The following is a 21,420-nucleotide window of genomic DNA, read 5'->3' on the forward strand; positions in this document are numbered from 1 at the left end:
CCATTTGTAACATTTAGAGTGATGTAAGTCTTTGGTACCCTAGAGAAGTAGGGTAGATAATAGAGGAAAGTGTTAATTTATTGTATACTTTTGAGATACTTAATTTTTCATACTCTAAGGTATCACATAGAGAAGCTGTGCACTATTGATGCATAGTAACATGATCTCATGATACTTTCAGAAATACCCAACTTAAAGTGTACATTGATAACATAATGATATAAAAAAATTACTTCATTTTAGGCATTTTTTCCTCTTCATGTTTAGTTTGGATTGAACTGAATATGGAATCAGTTTCATATTAAAGGTTTATTGAGGAGTGTCTATCCAGTTTTGTTTTGCTACTTTACTCTTGATTCAGCTATTTTAACACTCTTAAAGTTTGTAAACTAGTAGAAATCTGAGAGTACTGTAAATTATTCTTGGCTAATAACAATGAAAATGAATTTCTACTATCAGGGAGCATCATTTCTGTCTATAGAAAATATTACGGTCCCAAAGTTTTAGCATCTCTCTTCAAAACCATCTCTTTCTTGGTATGAAAGGTGCTTTGGAGATTGTTGAACAGTTTTCAGGAGTTGTGATGTTACCCTATGAGGTATGAGATGTTACTCTATTTACTTGCTAACAAGGTAGCCTGCCACAGTTCTGTTGGCAGAATCGATTAATTCCTCACAGGCCCCTTAATTAATTCCTAGCAGACTTCTTTACCCTTGAAAAAGTAGACATTTTTATATTATATATATTTATATACAGAATATAAATATATACTTAAATTTAAATATATTTTATATATAACATGATTTATTCATAGTTCTTTAATAAACAAGTAATCTATATATGTTTATATTATATATTCATGTTATATATCATTTATTAAATTTGAATATAAAATATATTTTATATAAAAATATATGATTTATATATAGGTTCTTTAATAATCTATAAATTTAAATAATCTATAAACCTGCCTTCTGGAGTTTTCTAATATATTGAGTTTTAATCTAAATAATAAATAAAGCAAACTATTTCAATTTGCTGTAGGGTTTCAGTTTGGTAATTCACCAGGTCTCACACTATTTGACTGTAAACATGATATACTTTGCAATGTTGAGACTCAAAGATTCCCTATATAATTCCCTTAATTTATGTAGCCCACTGAAAAATGAGATTTTCCCCAGAAGCTCTTTCAAAGATTACTGTATTTTTTGGTGCTCTAAAAAGCATTAAAATAGTTATCCTAAAGTAGTTATTTTATGCAACCAATTGCATATGAGATCTAGATATGATCATAATGATTCCTGTTATTAAGTTATTGTTAATTTTTTTAAGTTTGATTAATAAAGACCACTTTGGATACTTTATTTTTTTTTTTAACTTTCAATTGGCACTTAAAAGGTTGGTCTGTCATTTGATTATGCTTTAATTTCATATACTGAAAATAATAAGAATTTTATGTTTGTAACTTTGTAGCTATGGTTAATCACTTTTAAGAATTTTTAACTACTTTAAAATTATATTTTGAGATTATGTGATCTGAAAAAACAGTACTAATAATGGTAGCAAATCCTCTTAAAGAAAAAAAGTATCATATCATTTTAACTGAGGATGTGAGTTTGTTCGTTTGTTTGTTTGTTTTTAGGCAAGGTAACCCTTGGTTGACCTCACAGATTGCAAGGACCTTGTCAGTTTACAATCCCTTTTTTAAATTTTATTTTTTATGCCTACAGCACCTGGTCTTCCTAGGTGGTATCCCATCCAAGTACTAACCAGGGCCAACCCTGCTTAGCTTCCATGATCAGACATGATTAGGCTTGTTCAGGGTCGCTTGGCCATAGACAAGGACAGAATTTTAGAAGCAATTCAAATGTCAAAAATTTTAAATTTCACATCTAAATCCAGTCTTTGAGAGTTAAAATTCATTTGCTCAGGGGAGTCTGGTAAGATGCACAGAAATCTCCCTCTCAGTTTAGGAGGGCTGTCCTAACAATGGGGCTGGCTCTTATGGAGGACAATTTAGAATTAAATATTAAAAATCATTGGCTCTTGGCAAGGTCTCATTTCCCGGGGGGGGGGGGGGCACTTGAATTTGTGTATGTGCATGTGTTTTAAAAGTAATGCTAAGGAGCCAAAAAGTGAATTTATCATAAATATTTTGAAGAAATTTTCCTACTCAGATTTTATTTAAAAGAAAAATACATTTTTTAAAGAGCCTTTCATGACATTTAAAAGTAGAGCTTTAAACCATTCTCATATGTTTATTCTATTTAATCAACTACACTTTTCCATTTATACTCTAATCTAAATGTTCATGCATTAAATCTTGGTAACATTTTCTAATTAATTGTGTGACATGAAACCTGTTCTATCCACTTCAGTTAGACAGAGATAGATTTCAAAGAAGAGAGGACAGAAGTTGGAGTAGAAAGAATATTTTGTGAAGGTATAATTAACTTGGATTTTCCTATGTAGGAGTCACATTTTTCCCTCTCTTTGGATATAAAAAAGTGATTTAAAAGTTTGAGGTTCTCCATCCCATGGGAATCTGATTACAACTTTCTATAGTCCCTTGCCTCATATACAAAAATTTGAATGACCATATTTCAAAACTACCAAAGTCTATCTTATTTTATGATAAAAGCAGCACAGGGACATGAGACAATGGTGAGAAAAATATCACAGAGAATATATTCTCTGTTAAGGAAGAAAATTAATTTTCTTCTGTAGGGGTGGATTTGAATGTTAAGAGCTAAAGATTTGAATGTTAATGCTAAGGAAGTGGGTCTCTAAGGGCAAAGGGTATTAATTCACTTTTTTTTTTTTTTAACTTAGTATTCTTAGTCTCCTATAACTAAGTTGTTGACATCAGACTAAATTTGCCATCTAGAATTACTCAAAAAGCTTGATAAAATGGCAAACAAAAGATAAATGATGGCATCAGAGAACAACCAAGACAGCCAAAACTTAAGGGGCCCAGCTCCTCGACAACGGGAAAGGTGTGAAGATGAGCTCTGTATTTGCTACTACTTTCTTCCCTCCAGGGATTTGCTGGTAAACTAACATAGAAAGAAAGGTCACACAGAAAGTGTGACATCAAGCTGGCCATGGCAGTAGTCTCACTGAAGAGATGAAAATCTGTGCTTACCAAAGCAGCTAGGACCAGAGAGATCAGTATTTTGAAGGAAAGGGACTACAGAGCAGTGAGCCCAATATTTTGAGTGTAATTTTCCGTCAATGTAGTTACTGATTTCTAAGCTTTCTGCACTTTGGTCACAAGGCCAAGACACCAAAGAGTCTGGAACGCTAAGCAGAGATCAGATCAGAAATAAATCAGTAGTCAAAACAACTGAAACCAAGGTGTTGTAAATGAGGAGCTTCACTGACCAAGGGCCCAGCTGCTCTATTGTACTAAGTCTATACTTCCTACACATGTTTCAGCCAACGACTTAGCACTGGAGGGATACCAAGGCAGGCTCATCTCTTAGATTTGGGACTCCTCTGACACAAGTACTTGACCTTGGTTGAGATACTCACCAACAGTCTTGGACCTTCCTTAGTCTGAAGTATACTTAGGTTGCTTCTACCGAAGCTTCCTTCCCTCTCTCCTTTTGGTCAGATTCTCATCGTGATCTGACACCTCTCTTAGCCTCCTCAGGCCCCTTGCCCATTTTGTCTCATAGGCATCCCTCCCTTACCCCTCCAAAAAATCCTTGCATGTTTATTCCTGCCTTGGTGTCTACAACTTGGAGACACCTGGCGCAAGGACTGAAGAGTGTTAACAGGTGGTTAGTAGCTAAGTAGGAGAGCCAGAACTGCTCTGCTCTATCACACTGTGACAGCTTACACTGACCTCCTTGTCACCTATGTTGGGAGGACAGATACAGTTGAATAGCAGGCTAAAGACTTACTTGTTGGAGTTGTAGCATTCCAAACAAGTTTGAAAGCTCAGCCAAGGAAGTCTTGTTATGTGAACGTCATGGCCCTACTAGATAAAACCTGAGATCCTGAAACATGAGGTAGAGATATCAGGATGGATTCCCCTGAGGATGTGAAATCTGTAACTCCCCCTGAATACTTTGGGCTTACAGGAGTAGCTCATCTCTCCCTTATAAGTGCTAGCTCTTCTACTCTGCTGGAAGATGCTATAGAAGTTTCTCTTTTATGAGACATCAGGGGAGTCCCTTAGGATTTGTTCACCTCTCCTCTCATGGCTGCTAGGTTGATAACTAGAGTTAAATTCTAGCACATTCCAGCAGGGGACATGCTAGGCCTCAAAAGAAAACATATATATATATATATATATATATATATATATATATATATACACACACACATACATACACACACACACACACGTTTTTTCTACACACATACACACACACACACATACATACGTTTTTTCTACACACACACACACACACACACATAAAATGCAAGAAGTAGCCAGAATGTAACAGTGAGCCCCCTTTGAGTACTACTGGGATTGGACTCTGATGGTGCTTGATCAAGGGAGATAGAATATAAGACTAGATAAATAAGAATTTCTTACTTAGGTGAACTTTCCTAGAACATGAGACTTAATTCCCAAGTTAGGATTCCTGAGGATGGGACAAACTTACTGCTGGGCTCTTAAAAGTCAGGAAGACATGATGGCAAACTCTCAGCAAAGTTGAAATGCCTGATTTTCCTGGCAGACAGTGTAGGGAGGAAAGAGGCTGAGAGGAATAGGGATACTACAATGGATAGCTTATGTGAGGCTGGAAACCCATCTGAGGATTATGTTCCATGAAGGGGCTCAGAAGACCACATAGTCAATAAGGCCATTGACCATGTTCTGGTATGAGGGGTACAAACATCACTAAGGAGTTCGGTGGTTCCTACCAGCTAGGAATGACAGGAGGAGAGGCAGTCACACAGCTTGGTCATTAATATCCCTAGGGATGATGTTCGGGCTCCTTCATCCCAATATAGAGACCAAGTGACCGGGTTTCACTATAATAATCTAGGAGGCCACAATTACTATGATGACCAGAAAGACCAGAGGATGAGTTGAGGAGGAGTCAAGAAGGCCCAACCCACAGGGAATGGTGTAGATAATTAATAGAGTACAGTGTCTCTATAGACACAAGAAAGGCAGCCAGCAAAGGTTCTGCTCAATATCAATAACAACAGAAGAGCAAGAATGGAGGGGGCGGAAGATGAGGAAAGTTGGCCAAATAAAATATCACAATTCCTTGCTCAGTTATTAGATCAAAGACAATTTTCAGATTCTGAACCCAATGACTAGGTCCTAGGGATCCCTAGGAGGAAGGACCTTCCAACATCATGGCAAGTATACACTGCAGCAATTCCCCTACACCTTTCCAAAAGAAAAAGGAAAAAGGAATTTTCTTTTCCCAAAAGGACCCACAGGTATCTACTCAGGTGAATATACTTAAAACAGGGAGACTCACCAGACATTCGAAGAACTATGGGACACTGAATACAAGTTAGTTTGCTGTCTTTAACCCTATGCGGCCCCAGAATCCAGAATTGTCCTGAGGAGAAAATCAGCCATGTGATTGGTGCATTCCAAATCTGTCTCCCAATTTAGACCCACCAGTGCTAATTTCCTCAATAGCTTCTGATAACTGTCAAAAAAAAAAAAAATCATCATTTTATCTGGCTTTCCTAGTTGTTCTTAATAGGAGTCCTGGTCTACCACAAGTTACTCCGTCCCATTTATGATGAAGTCTCATTCAGCATTTTATAAACTTTTGGAATAATGTAATCGTTCTATTCTTTTTTCAACAAGTAATTACTTAGTGCTACACTAGCACAGTACAAGATCAGAGTCAAGGAAAATCCAAAAATTTACCATCTACAAAAAGAAGGAAATATTTGGTATTTATGGATATCATGTAATAAAACCCCCAATGCTCTTCATATGCCATGCAATATTCCCATCTCCTCCTCCCTCATCTCCAATATTCACAACCTTATCCCTATAATTTGCTTTAAGACTATCAAGTTTAATTCTAATATGTCTATTGTTATTCTCATCAGTCACAAGAAGCCCTTGACTCCTAGGTTATTACCCATCTCCGGGATCCCAAACCCATATACCTCTGTATATATATGAACTAATCTCATCTCCTATAATTCTCCAATGTCTGAAACCATTCCACTAGGCCTTGTGGACTAAAGAATTGGCCACAAGGAAAATACCCTATATCTTCAGTTAAGTCCTCACTTAAAGTTGTCAATAGGTTCTTGAAACTGCCACAAAATGGTTGATAACAAAACCAAAGTTATCATAGGCTAATTGATATACACAAGTTAAGTTCCTAAGGCATCCCATCAACATTGTAAGGAAACGATGCTGATTGAAACCACATTAAGTGAAAGGACAGTATTCGAGGAAATGTCAGTGAAGTTTCTCTTCACCTTTTACTCCAACTGTGCAATATCTCTTCCCTAAGGGCATAGATTCCCCCTTGGACCTCTAACATGCTGGCTAGTTTCTCTCTCACAGTATTTGCACCCTTAGTTATGAAGGCTGGTGGGTGCTCCTCAACTGACAATTTCTGTCTGTTCTTCCTCTCTGTTCCTTAAACCCCCCTAAATTAGAATTCCACGACATCAGAGTATGTAACGACCCTTTCTTATTCTGGTCATCTCAGTTCTCTCCAGTTACTGCCCCATCTTTTGCTTTTACCAAAATATAAAATTGGTTATTTTTGATTTCAATTCTTCTCTTCTATTCTCTATTTAACCCAATTCAATCATTCTTTTTGGCCTCATCTGAAACAGCTCATGTTGATGTCAGGAATATTCTCCTATTGTTAAAGTTTTTGATAAGTTCTCTGTCATGATTTTAAAACAACATTTGACACCATTGATGAATCCTCTTTAAACACTTTTGTAACTTGGTTTTCAGCTATCAAATTAGCCTGTTTTTTTCTCCAACTTTAGTTGAGTGTTCTTTTCCAGTCTTTTGTTTTTTAACCTTTCTTAGCCTCTGGCAAATACTTTTCTACTTTTTGTTTCTCTAAGTTGGACATTTTTTTTTTTTTAAATAAAGATTCCACACATAAGCAATCCCATGCAGTATTAGTCTTTCTCTATCTGGTTTAATTTACTTAGCATAATGTCCACAAGTTTCATCTATGTTGTTGCAAATGACAGCATTTCCTTTTTTCTTGGGCTGAATAATATTCCGTTATATGTATACACCATGACTTCTTTATCCATTCATCAGTTAACAAACACTTAGGTCTTTCCATTTCTTGGCTATTGTGAAAATGCTGCAATGAACATGGGAATGCAAACTCAATCTTAATGTTCATCCTGATATCATGAGCTTGATATGTCGAATCCTCTTATCAACAATACTTCTCCAAGTTAGCTCATTCAGTCTCAGGACCTTGAGAAATCTCTTTCCTACCCCATATCCAGTTCCTTGAAAACCTTAGCAATTCTGTCAAATATAAATCCAAACTATAGCACTTCTTACCACTTTACTGTTAACATGTCAGCAAGATATCATCATCTCTCACCTGGATCATTGTAATAGCTTCCACCTTTGCCCCTGGTCAATTCACAATACAGTAAGTAGTCAAGAGTCATCCTTATAAAGCATAAGTTAAATCATGCTGTTCTTCTGCTCAAAGCCCACTAATGGTTACCCATGCAGAGAACGTTCTGAGCCCTTAAATCATCTATAAGGCCCTACATTATAGCCATCCCCTGACTTTATTGTGCACTAGGCTCCATGTCCCGACATCAGCCTTCTCTTCTCCAACAATACAAGCACACTCCAGCCTTGGGGACTTTGTACTTCCTACCCCATTTTAAAAAATGTTTTCCCCACCCATCCCCACCCCTCAAGTATCCACATCTCCCTCACCTCCCTTACATTTTTGGTCAGATGTCATCTTATGTGTGAGGCCTACATCACTATATTTTAAAGTGCACCTTCACAAACATGCACAGACACACATACACTAGCACTCCATACCCTGTTTTATCTTTATTCATTGTTGTTATCTCCACTTGATGTAGTACCTATTGAAATTTTTGTTTATTCTCTTCTTACACTAGAATGTACTGCATATGAGGAAAGACTTTTTCTCTATTTTGTTTACTACTATATCTCCAGTATTTAGAACCATAACAAAGACATTGTTTAATTATTGGTCAAAATCATTAACAAAACCTTAGACATATAAAGTCATTTTGAATGTATCCAAAGAGAGATACACCATTGGTAAGCTTAGTGGAATTTTCAATAGAATTTGATAGGATGTGCATATTCAAATTAAAAAATAATTTTCAGAACATATTTTCCCAATGAAACCATTGGAGAGGGGGTACACTCTCTTTTTTATCAGTGGGTCTCATGGACAAACTAAGTTGTGCAGCTTTATAATTCCAACTACGAATCGATGTTGTCTATTCAGTTTTTATGTTTTGTGCTCATTAAAAAACTTTCTCTTAATCTGTAAATGTTAAGTTATTCTTCATTTATTCAGCAGATATGTATTTGCCAGGCGCTGTGCTAGTTAATGGGAATATAAGGTTTCTGCTCTCAGGGAACTCAAAATCTCATTTTTCTCCACAGTGTATAACAGCACCTTTTACCTACAGCTTGACTAATATCATGTAAAGTTATGTGGTTATTTGTGGAAATCCTGATACATATATTATCGAACTTGACTGCTTTTGGTTAGCCTAAAATAAATGTTCAAAAACAGACTATGTGGTTTAATGTATATGACATAGCATTTTGACACAGAGGATCTGAATTCTATTTCCTATAATGTGATTAACCTTTGTACCAGATCAGAGGGCCTCTATTGCCTCAGTTTCTTCACCAGTAAGAAAAAGATAATAATCCCTATTTAATGCAAAAAAATTTTTTCTGAAGATAAAGTAAAAATTGAAAAAATGCTTTTGAAAACTTAATGTACTACTTAAATACGTAATAAAATTATTCTCTCAATCAGGAGATGATATTGTGTGATGTGACAAAGACCAAGTTTTAAAAGGAGACAGGCTTGAGGTTAAATCCTAGCCCTGGGACTCAGAAGGAAATGGAAATAATGCCATTTGATACATAAAGTTAATGTAAGAATTAGAATTGACATATTCAAAAATCCTAGCACCTAGCATAGGATCAGGGAATACAGTAAATGTCACTTTCAGCTCTTTTTATTTTACTATTACTATTTGGTACCTGACCATTAGAACTGTAATTTTCTTCCATTCTTTACATGCCTCAATTTTTAAATCTGTAGAATGGGAAAAACGTATTGAACTTTTTCAAAAGGCTTCCTCAGAAGTATTGCATTATTAATAAATTGTGATTCCCAGGCAAAAGTCACTATTATCACATCCTTGAGGATGGTGTTTTGATATCCTGTATTAGATTTCTGCATGGTCAACTCTGAAGGGAGAGAGAGAGAGAAATCACATTCAGGAAAAAGCTCTTCAGGGCAGGACACGGAGGAAAATAAGAATAATGAGGTAATATAAACCGTAAAGTAAACCAGGCAAAGGGCCAAGAATATTTATGCAAAGGGAGACTGGAGACAATCAGGTCTCACATGCCTACAGCTTCCAGGTCCTTTCAAATGGCAGGAGACAAAGAACACTCTCTGCTGGCAATTTTGCAAAGTCGAAGTCAAACAAGCCCCCTCACTTCCACTGTCCTTAGAGGACATCCCCTTACACTTCACTGCTGGCCTCAGATTACTGGCTCTGCTACCATCATCTAGTCACACAGTGGAGATGTTTACAGTTTGTGGAAACTTCAATTCTATTCATTAATCTAGTGTCAAGGTTATTTTCTTAGGCAAATCGTGTAGAATAATGAAAATTTCAAGTCATTTTATCACAATTGAATTATACGGGCTTTGTACCTTCACTCAAAGTTCCCAGAACTAGAAGAGTTCTCTTTTCCCTCTCATCTGAAGTACTTTTAGTCTTTTGAAATGAAAAAAGTAAGCTGTGTATTATAATAGCTAGAAATTAGCTGATGTTTTGATACACTCTAAAGCTGTGTTCTGTCAAAATTGCACAACTGCCTCTACGCTAGGGGTTTTTCATACGTTTTAGAAGGCCCAGAACCGATACCTTGTTCCTCTAACAAAAATGCCCCAATTTATGAACCAATAATTTATGAACTAATAATTTATGAACCAATTGACAAACTCAGTTGCATTATCCACTTGAGAATTTTATCGATTTTATGGCACTTCACTTAAAAACCAATTTGTGGATATTTATTTGACATTTTGATAATTCTGCCCACAAAGGCCTAAGTTCTTTTTATCTTCTGGTTCTATCTGAAGATTCAAGAGTATAACAAAGAATATCACAAGAATACATGGAATTCAGTGCTTTAAAGCTAAAATTTTTGCTGCTACTCTTCTGAGTTACGTGATTACCATGAAACAGTACCACAAACAGGATCAGGAGCATAACCGTTAGATAGATAGATGATAGACAGATCAGATATATTTTTAATAGTATTGCAAAAAGATAGTCCATTCTGGTTCAAAGCATTAAATATCGAGCAGTTTACTACCACAAGAATTGGCAACTTTTGATTTCTAATACATGGCATTTGATATTTACAATATTGTTCAATGGGTAAGCTTATATTTAACTTTGGTTTTGTTCTTGGCCTGGTTATTGTTAGGGGGTTGTCCATATGCTAATCATTTGCTTCAGTCAGATGCTTACTTTTTTGCTGATTGATTCAGAGATAAACAAACAGGTTTCTCCTCTGTTATCCATTTCTGCCTCATCTTTCTCAAGCTCATTGATTTTGTGGCCCACTGACCTTTGTGGTGATCAATCTTTCCTTCAAGTCATGGCTTTCTTTATCTAGTTACCATATTTAAAATCTTTATTATATACTTTGGGGCAAGATAAAGTTTTATAAAAAGTGATACTCATGAAAAGTTTTCTCATAGGAACAGAAGGAGAGTATAATTTTCTACCCAGCACAGAGGTATCAGAAGGCACAGAGATTTTTCTCTGCTGGTTTCAGAAAGAAAGGCTGAGGATCTCAGGGTTTCCTTTGTCCCCCTGTGATCACTCACATATTGGTAATGGCCTGAGGCACTCACACTTTTCAGAGAGCTCCCTTCCTTCTCTTGAACTAATTCCTTCTAGAGCCTCCATTCAAGTGTGACTCATCACTTTACAAAGCACTACCTCCCTGCACTTCTCCTGCCAAATGTGGAGGGCACATCTTTCCCATTGGATTCCTGCCATTTCTTTCATACATTTGACGTAATCCTCTTCCCCATTGTTTTTGTGCATCAGATTGTGCAAAATTGCAAGCAAAAAAAAAAAATAGAGTAAAATCTTTAAAATCCTGAAAAACGACAATGCTGTATGCCTTTGGTTATCCTGGGCTATTCTTTACTAGGTTGAATAAGGAGTTTTAGTTTAGTTCTGTTTATGTGTTTGTTTTGGTGGAAGAGTTGGGTATTATAAGACTTCCTATGACTTGGAAAAGTAAAAGAGATTAGAGGAGACATTAAAATATATAGACACGCTGAAAAAGTTAAAAATTTAAATTAAATTAAAATGAATTGAACACTTTAAGTCAAATTTATCTTATGAGCGGGCACCAGGTCTTATAAGAGATTTCATGGCAACAGAAATATTCATCACAGCCTGCCTCTGCCCGAACTTTCATCCATAAATTATCCCCTCTTCTTAATAACGCCAATTCTTTCCTTTCATCTTTCATCTTTCCCTTAACCCATAAACATGCTCCGGTATCTCTCTTTTCAGGAACAAATACTTTCTCAATTCTGCCTCCACTAGCACCATCTCTTTTTAAATTTTTTTTTAATAGCTCAGCTTCTAGAACAAGCAATCTACCCTGTCTCTACTTTCTAATATTTTGTTCTTTCCTTTATTATTTCCGTTATTGCTGTTCCAAAGTGAGATTCTATGTTGCTAATTTTAATTTAACAGTCAGTACTCATGGATACAAATGACTGAAAAGTCAAGTCAAGCTGGGTCAAACAAACAATGAAAAAGTTATTTTATTATTGTGGTTATTATTATTATTTAGCTCATTTGCCTGAAAAAGTTTGTGGAACTAATTTCAGGTGCAGTTGAACCATGACTTGCTGTCACTTTTTCTAAGTCTGCCTCTTTTTATTTGGGCTTTTCCTCTTGGCCTATTTACCTTTTATAGTGGCAAAAGGTGAAAAGGATCTCTAGACTCACATTCTCACTGCTCTAAATCTGGCAGAAAAAGAAAGTTTGTTTGATAATATCTTTCATGTAATGTTTGGGGTTAACTTTAGTGGACTCAGAATGAGTTACATTATCCACTGCTAAACCAAGTAGTCCAAGGGGCTGTCACATTCTGATAGACTAAGGCCTGTGTCATATGTATTAACTTTAGAATTGAACATGGCTTTGACTTTCAGCTCTAATAGTGTTTATAAATGGTAATAATATATCTACAATATCATACACTTTACAACTAACATCTTTTCTTTATAACAACCATATAAGTTACCTTTTAACCTTCATGAAGATTTTGAAGAACTTAAGGAAGTGATCCAACTCTAAACATTAATAAGAAAGATCTAGGATCTGAACTCACGTGTTTAATTTTGAAATTGTGCTCTTCCTACTGCCTCATGCTGAGATACTACACCTAAAGCGCTCAGCCCAGAACTAGTACATGTTTTATTAATATTAGTTCCTTTGCTTTCTCTGCACATGTAATTCTGATCATGTCATATCTTTTGAATATTTTACCTTGAAGGCCCCCTATAATCTGGTCCCTGCCTACTTTAAGTGGTTTCATGTCTTATCATTTTCCCCCAGGTCATTCAAAACTATATGTTCTTTTAACATACTAAGTTCCATTATTTTTCTGAAATTTTGAATATAAAATGTATTTATTTCCATCTGGCTTCCTCTCCCCATGGCAAGTTATTCATTTTTCAAGTCTAAACTCAAGCATTTACTTTCTTCGGCATTCCTCTGAAGTTCGTGCATACTCCTATTATGAAAATTATTTTATTATATTGTAGTAGTTCCTACATAATGTTCTCCCATTATGTCATGGATTATTTAGGCATGAATTTTCTCTCACAAGATTTTAATTCTCCCAGAAATAGCCTTTCCTTTAGCTTGCTTTAAAAACCATTGACAATTGCTAGGAAATAAAATCTAAAAAGTTTAAATTGTTATTCTATGTGTTAACAAAAAATAAATTTGAATAAATGAATTATTTGCGTTAAATATATATTTCCTCCCTTAACAGTTGACTTGGCTCTTGAAAACAAGTACAAACATATTAAAAATATTTTCTGCCTTAAAGTGGATACAAATTATTACTTATTATTTCTTCAATTTATATTTTGTTTCTGCATCAAATAGGTGCTCATTAAATGTACCTCCTGTCTTCCTTAGGTTTTTTTTCTCTTTTCCTTTCTTTTCTTCAAAGATTCTTAAGTAAGTAGTTTAACAAATACTTCCAGTTTCTGCCCACCAAGTATTTTTAAATGCCTTGCTATCAGTATAAAGTTTGTTACTCTTCTACTAAAATTACATCTCAAATGAATTGAAAACCTTTAGAAATCATTATTGTGGAAAATTTACAAAATTTTTGCTAATAATTCTCAAGTCAACAATTTGTGGGGCTTTTTTCTTCCTTTTTAAAAATCTATCATATTTACACTATTGAATTTTTTTTTTTTTAAAGAAAATCTTTTCTCTTTTAGCATCTGTGATGCTACTTTCCAGGTTGATAAAAGACCTCCCAAGATTGTTAGTTGGGGGATGCCAGTAAGGACTGACTCTATTCCTCCAGGCCTGAAGAATTTAATTTGATCATTGATGCTAAGCCTAGAGTCCCAGGCACCAGAGAGATGAAGAATTAGGTCAATTCCTTTGCATGGTTTCTACTTAGATACTGAATCCTAGAGCATCAAAATGTCACCCAGATATTTGGGGACTAAGAACCACAGTATTGAACAAAACCTTTATTATCCCCTTTATTCTGCTTTATTCTCTCTTAAATAGTTGTTTTTTTTCTTTTTTGGATGAGAGATCGAGAGGAAACCATATAAACTCATTATATCTCATTGGAAAAGTGAACTTAATATGCAGTCAATAGAGTGACAGTTTACATTATTCTTTAAAATATGATAATCCTTAGAAGCAAAATTAAGTCAGTTTTATATATTTCTATATATTTTTAAAAGTAAACTTTCTGAAACAAAGTGTATATCTTACATTATATAAACATCTACATGCATGCATTATTTTTTATGAACCTACAGTAGTCATCAAAACACATACTTAAAAATTGTTTTGCAAGTTAATTTTTAAATGCTCAATCAAAAGATATGTGAAATCTATATTATATACTATATATACATGTACAGACATATACACACACAAATATTTATGTATGGCAATGATCTTAGGATAGTTTTAAAAATATATCTTCCAAAATGTATCAAGTATTATAGCTTTAAACATGTTGTTGGCATAAATGATTCAAAGTAGAAAATTAGAGATAGTTATCTCAGAAGTGCTTCTAATCACTTCCATTTCGGCACTGCCCAATTCGAACTGATTTTTGCTCAAATTCTTTAAACTTAAAAAAACAAAAAACAACAAAAAAAACCTCTTTTGTTCAAATTGTTAGTATATACTCAGTTCAATTTTCTAAATTCCAAAAGTAATATTTTTCATTCCCTGGCTTACTCACTACTGAAACATTGGAGAAATATTAGGAAATAATTTGTTAAACTACTTGGTATTCTGTAGACTAAAAAAGTCAGTTAAGCCGAGTTTAACTTTTAAAAATTTATTTATGTTATGCCAGTGAGGCTTTGTGTTGTTATCTCTCAGCTCTCCTCCGGCAAAGCAAATCCTGTGGTTTAAACCTGATAGTTGTAAATGTACCTGTAATATTTTTTTTAACATTCTTCCAAACATAGTTCACAATGCAAACAAAAGAGATTGCTTTACACTGGAAGTTCTTGGTTGGAAACTCTACTCATTAACTTTGAATACAAATAAGTAATTGTGTGTTCAATTTTACATGCTCTAAGCAATAATAGAGGCAGGAAGAATTATCAACGCAAAACAAGAACTAAATTTCACATTGAAACATTGCTATTTTCCTGTTAAAATCCACTTCTAAAATGAATGTAACAACAGCATATGAATCCATACATTAATATGAATATCCACTGACAGGACACATTCCTAATTTAGTTTTAAAGAACCATGGGGAACGCTTTATAGGCTCAGGAGTAAAGGCAATAGATAGGGCAGTTTATTACTTTGGAGCAGGTAGCACATAATCTGAAATTGCAGTGTTTTCATGATTTCAGCAAAGACAAAGTATGCCCTATGTGTATCTCATGGTGACTTGGAGTGGAGCCAAAGTACACAGCACTGGAGTTCTGAGGGTTAAATCATCATATACTATCAACCTGAACAACACAGCGATTCAAGTCATTTGCCCTCAAAGCAACTTAGAAAGAAACTGAAGTAAAGCTGGTTAGAACAAGTCTATCACTGTTTTTAGGAAAGTAAAAATGTGGGAATTTAGTTTTTCAGAGGAACTCTGAAGCATACATGTAAATAAATGCAGTGTCTAATTATTACAAATAAGTTTTTTTAATAATCGGTCATTTAGGTCCTTTAGAGGTAGGTTTTCTGCTATATGTTTAAAACATATTTCTAACTTAGTAAAAATACAACGAATCATCCATGTTAGTCAGTCCTTAACTCCAAAGCAAGCTGAATGCTGAAAACATAATTTTGGATTTTTAAAATACTTTATAAATTTGAATTTAAATTTCAATAGAAGTCAGTCTTGCTCAGAAAGTCTGAGAAGTCTTGGCTTAATAACTATTTGTTTAAGTCAGTTAATGGGGAACAACTGGAACATGCTACAAATGGCCGATGCTAATCAAATAAATGCACCTATTAAAAGTACATGTACCCATAGCTCTGAGGGATTTTGTTATTCATCAGTGAAAACCTTTTTTTAACAACTACATTTGATTCCCCACAATCATTCCTGCTCACAAACATCCAAACCAAAAGTGGACAAATATTTTCATCCTGTATTAAGCGATATTATAAAGGCCTGGGTTTGATAATGAAGTAAGAAACATTTACTGGCATACCAGAATGGTGTAAAAATAGTAATAACCTTTGAAAACAAAAAGCTTAGTCAACTCAAAGTAGCAGTCATTTTGTGCATTAAAAATGAAATCAACATTAACTTGAAAATTATCAGAAGATGCTGCAACCTAAATTTACCTTAAAATTTATACAACAGAAAGCATTTCTGGTAAGAAGAATTTAATCCTCTTCAAATGTATAATGGTATAATATTTAGAACTCTGAGCACGTTTAAAATTTTCAACTCTGTTTAATTGCTAATACTGTACTTCTGAAGAAGATGAATGTTACAAATATTTGTTGGAATTAGTTGAAATTTATGCTATTTACCTAGTTTAAAGTAATCAGCTACCAGCTCATATCCATTTCCATTTATCTAATTTCTTTAGAAAAAAAAACAACAACATCGTAATAAAACAACTAGAAAGGTAATTATACAACTTACATCAACCTATTCAAAACCATCTTCTAGTCCACAGAGTCATAATCCTGGGCTTTACACTTTGATAAATAACATGGTAATTATTACAGGCTTTTTGTGTGATAACCTCTGAGGATCAATGAAAAAATTTATTTTTTTTTTTACTTTATAATACTTGAACTATAAACAGAAAGAGAAATGTGCTTCATTTATTTCAGGGATGGAATGGACATAGAGCATAAGAATCTAAAATACTACAGGATTTGGGTTACAAAGACACTGAGGTTATGTTCCTGTGCCTCTTGGCAATTATATTCTAAGTATTGCTATAATATTTAGAAATCTTGTTATGTTTTCTAAAATACTGATGATATGTATTTAGAAAATTGTTTAAATTCTTATTCACAGTCCTTAAAACAGAAAAAAATTGAAAGTTAATTTACTGAAATATAATCAGGTGTTTCTATAATTCAAAGAAACAGGTATCACAGTTCTACACTTGCTTTTGTTGATGACCAACCATGAAGCTGGAAAAATTCTTAAACTTTTAACTGCTAGGTTCATCAATTTTACTTCATAAGATGTTTGATGTAAAAATAAATTAGAAATATATGTTTAGTGTGTTGGGATTCTCATAAGAAATGGACTGCGTGAAATGCTGTAGAAATGAAAGATAAGAAAATGGTTACACTATTTGGAGAAGAACATATTGACAGAAATAATTTTAAAACAATAGAAATACCACTAAAAAAAGTATGCATTTTAACCATTAGAATATAATTTCAAAGAAATATGGAAGGTTTAATATTTTTGATATTGCTGTCATGACTATTTTCTTTAATGATATTTGTTACAGATAACGAATACATAGAAATAAACATAGAGACTCTGAAAACTAAAAATATATTGCTAAGTAAAAGTAAAGAAGCCCTAACTAATTAGAGAGATACCTAGTTTATGGGTCAGAAGGCTTGGCAGAGGATGTCAGTTAACCTCAAACTGACTTATAATTCACAAACATATCAAAATCTCAACAAAATTTTCCTTTTATTTTTGTTATATTTTCTGCTGGGATTTGACAAAGACATGGGACTATAAAGAATATAAAATAGCCAAAACAACTTGAAAAAGAACAAAATTGGAGAGTTCATATTACTTAATTTCAAAACTTCTTATAAAATAAAGCTATGGTAATCTAAACTGCAGTAATCCAAGTGTAACTTCGGCACCAAGACAGACAAATATATCAATGGAGAAGAACAGATTGTCCATAAATAGATCCACACTTATATGAACAAATGGTTTTTGACAATGATGCAAAGGCAATTCAATGCAGAAAGGATAGATTTTTCAACAAATCATCAAACATTTGGAAATCCAAATGCAAGAAACTAAATTTGGATCTGCTACCATTGAGGCAATCAGAGTTCCAGTAACACACACCTCTTGGTCCTTATCACTGATGAAGAAATGATGTTTTGAGATAGAAAACAGGTCAAGCCTAAAGCTGACTTACCCTGTGGAAATGAAGTCTGCATTATATTTGGGTCATGATGTGTGGTTAGGAAGGCATTCCTAGGTTATTAGCAAGTGAGGTCATTTTGATTGACACTTTGCTGCTATATAACTCTTTGCCTAGTGCACATATGCTTACCCAGAATTCAGTTTGTTATAATTGGAACATGAACTTCAAAGCATAAACACAGTATTATAATGACAGTATAATGAAGCTTAGATTATGGGCAGATTAGGGTAGTACCTTCTGCTTAGGTGCCTGTGGCCAAATTAAACCAGCTATAGATTATAACCCTCCTGTCCTTTGTCTCTGGGGATGCAGGAGGGATTCTCTAACCATCAATATGGTGTTCTTTGGGTGGTCTCTAGGCTGGGCCTCTATTCTTTTGTTCCCCTGTAGCTCATGTCTGACTTGCTACCTAACAGATTCATATCTAGTACCATATAAAAATTAACTCAAAATGGATCACAGACTTAAATGTTAAACCTAAAAATATAAAATTTCTAGACAAATACATAGGAGAAAAGTCTTTGTCATTTCAGGCTGTCAAATATTTCTTAGGACACCAAAAGCCTAATAATTATAAGAAAAATTGATAAATTGAACTTAAAATTAGAAACTTCTTCCTCAAAAGATATTTTTAGGATAATAAAAGGACAAACCACACAGAGACAAAATATTTACAAAGCATATATCTCATGAAGGACTTACATAAAGTACTATCAAAACTGAATTTAAAAAGAACCCAATTAAAAAAAAAAGACCAAAAATTTGAACATACATTTTACCAAAGAAAAAAATAATAAATGAGGTGGGCTTGAATAATAGCTCTGCAAAATTCATCCATATCTTAATCTCTGAAACCTGTGTTACATTATTTGGCAATAAGTAAAGACCATGCAGATGTTAATAAATTAAGGATTTTGGGATGGGAAGTTTATCCTGAGTTATCTGGGTGAACCTTAAATGCAATCACATGTTCTTTATAAGAGAAAGGCAGATAAAGCTTTGACCTACAAGAGAAGGTCATGTGACTGAAGTAGTTAGAGAAAGAAGACACTATGCCACTGGCTTCAAAGATGGAGTAAAGAGCCATCAGCTAAGGAATTTAGGGAATGCAGCTCTAGATGCTTGAAAGGACAAAGAACGGGATTCTCCCCGACAGTTTCTGCTAATCCCTTGATTTTGGCTAAGTAAAACTGATTTCTGACATCTGGCCTCCAGAACTGTGAGAGAATAACTTTCTACTGGTTCAAGCCAGCAAATTTGTGATAATTTATTACAGCAGTCGTAGAAAACTAATACAGATTGTGCAAAAGTACATGAAAATGCTCAACATCATCATTAATGAGGAAAATAATTAATAACCAAGTATTGATGAGAATGTGAAGGAACTAGAACTCACACATTGATGGTGAGAATGCAATATGGTACAACCACTTGGAAAACAGTTTGGCAGTTTCTTAAAAAGTTTATAAACATACACCATATGATCGAGTCGTTCTAATACTAGGTGATTGGCAAGTCTACTTAAGAGGAAAAAAAAGTAAATTTCTATACAAAGACTTGTATGTGAATGTTCATAGCACTTCATTTGTAATTACCAAAAACTGGAAATGGTCCAAATGTCCAGAGAGGTGAACGGCTAAACAAATGGTGGTATATCCATACAGTGGAACAAAGCTCAGCAATAAGAAGAAATGAATGAAAGATACATGAAAAACATGGCTGGATCTCAAAGCAATCATTCTGAGTAAAAGAATGCAATATATATCTTGCAAGATTCTATTTATATAAAATGATAGAAAATGAAAACTAATTAACAGTGACAGAAAGTAAATAAGTGGTTGCCAGAGGAGAGGGAGAGAAAAGGACAGAGGGAGTGATTACAAATGGATAAGGGGAATCTTTGGGAAACAGATGGCTTCACAGGTGTATGCACATGTCAAAACTCACCAAAATTTACCTATGAACAGCTCATTGTATATCTATTATACTTCAATAAAACTTTAAAATGAATTAATAATAGCATATTTTGTATTATCTATTTTTACTCTAGGAGCTGGACCTAAATTCCAAATTCATAGACAATCTAGAGGTCATTTGTTTTCACAGAGTGTATAAGACCTCCAAAAGCTTTTAGATGCCTAAACTTGTTTACTCATCTGCTTTGGGGTCCAATTGGCAATATTACATATTATGTCTTAGTAAACCCTTCTTCCATTATAAAATAAAATCTCGTATATAACATCTATTCATTAATATGCGATATTTAGTTGTCTAATTCAATAAAACTACCTCAGGAAGAAAAAATATGATTCAGTTCAATAAAAAAAGAGGATATCAGTTATACCACCTACAAGGTGTCTAGCATTTGAGTAATTGGTAGAACTAAGGTAAAGAAAGAGGTCTAAGAAAAATTAGTGCAAAATATAATTATGTAAAATATTTGAGCATATAAAAATAAGTAAACTACTTCTTATCCCACTCTAAATTCTAGTATTTGTAGGCTACTTTTTTTTAAGTTATTTACAAAAAACATTTATGGAATACCAACATATATATAAACACAGTGTTTTGCTTCTAAGTACTTAAAGATAAATAAGAAAGTTCATAATACAAAGAAACTGACAGGTTAGGAAGTTAGAACAACAATTTTAAAAAAAGAAAAAAAAAGATAAACTAGACTGTGAATAAACGCTATGACAGCTACATAAAAGGACTGCCGAAGGTAAAGGGATCATGGACTACAGAGTAAAAATGGGAATCACGATTAAAGCTCACTCTTTGAGTTAACTTAAAATTAAATTTTCTTGCTTCTTATATTACATAATAATAATAATATATTAAAAGGATCACTCTTCTGTTTCCTCCTTCTAACTTCTATTTTTATATACAGGGTGTGTTTTCTCCATTACGAGTAGAATGTGGATGCCTAATTGATATGACCAGATCATGGCTACCCGTTGTCATAAAAAGCTGCTGGATTTCAAAGTAAATCCACACAGTTTGAAAAATTCTTTTACAATGAATACTAAACATGTATTTCAGACATTTAAACCATTCATGCAGATCAACTTCTCGAACAGCAAACACAATAACAATGTACATTACACCAGTAAAACAAGAGAAAACTAAACCATTATCATTTTGCATATTCTCTGTTAAAATATTTCACCAAACACAATTTAACCATAACTTCAAAATAATTTATTTATAATTTGGAAATTTACTAATGCATTCCAGTAATCATTACATTTCCTGCCAACAGTTTTACAGCATTCACAGGTGTTTTCCTATATGT

General features: G+C 34.0%; 1 long non-coding RNA gene, 1 other non-coding gene and 1 pseudogene across 2 annotated transcripts in view; 1 reads left to right on the plus strand and 2 right to left on the minus strand.

Moving 5' to 3' along the window:
• The window catches only part of LOC118613694, a 391,478-nt gene that overhangs the window by 56,683 nt on the left and 313,375 nt on the right, over positions 1 to 21,420 (minus strand). The gene's annotated exons all lie outside the window — the stretch shown is intronic.
• On the minus strand, positions 1,722 to 1,840 carry LOC118614243 (annotated as a pseudogene).
• LOC118614520 lies at positions 1,889 to 2,016 on the plus strand. Its single transcript, XR_004956106.1, has one exon.

This window comes from Rousettus aegyptiacus, unplaced genomic scaffold (assembly GCF_014176215.1).
Source record: "Rousettus aegyptiacus isolate mRouAeg1 unplaced genomic scaffold, mRouAeg1.p scaffold_m13_p_2, whole genome shotgun sequence".
Taxonomy (NCBI): domain Eukaryota; kingdom Metazoa; phylum Chordata; class Mammalia; order Chiroptera; family Pteropodidae; genus Rousettus; species Rousettus aegyptiacus.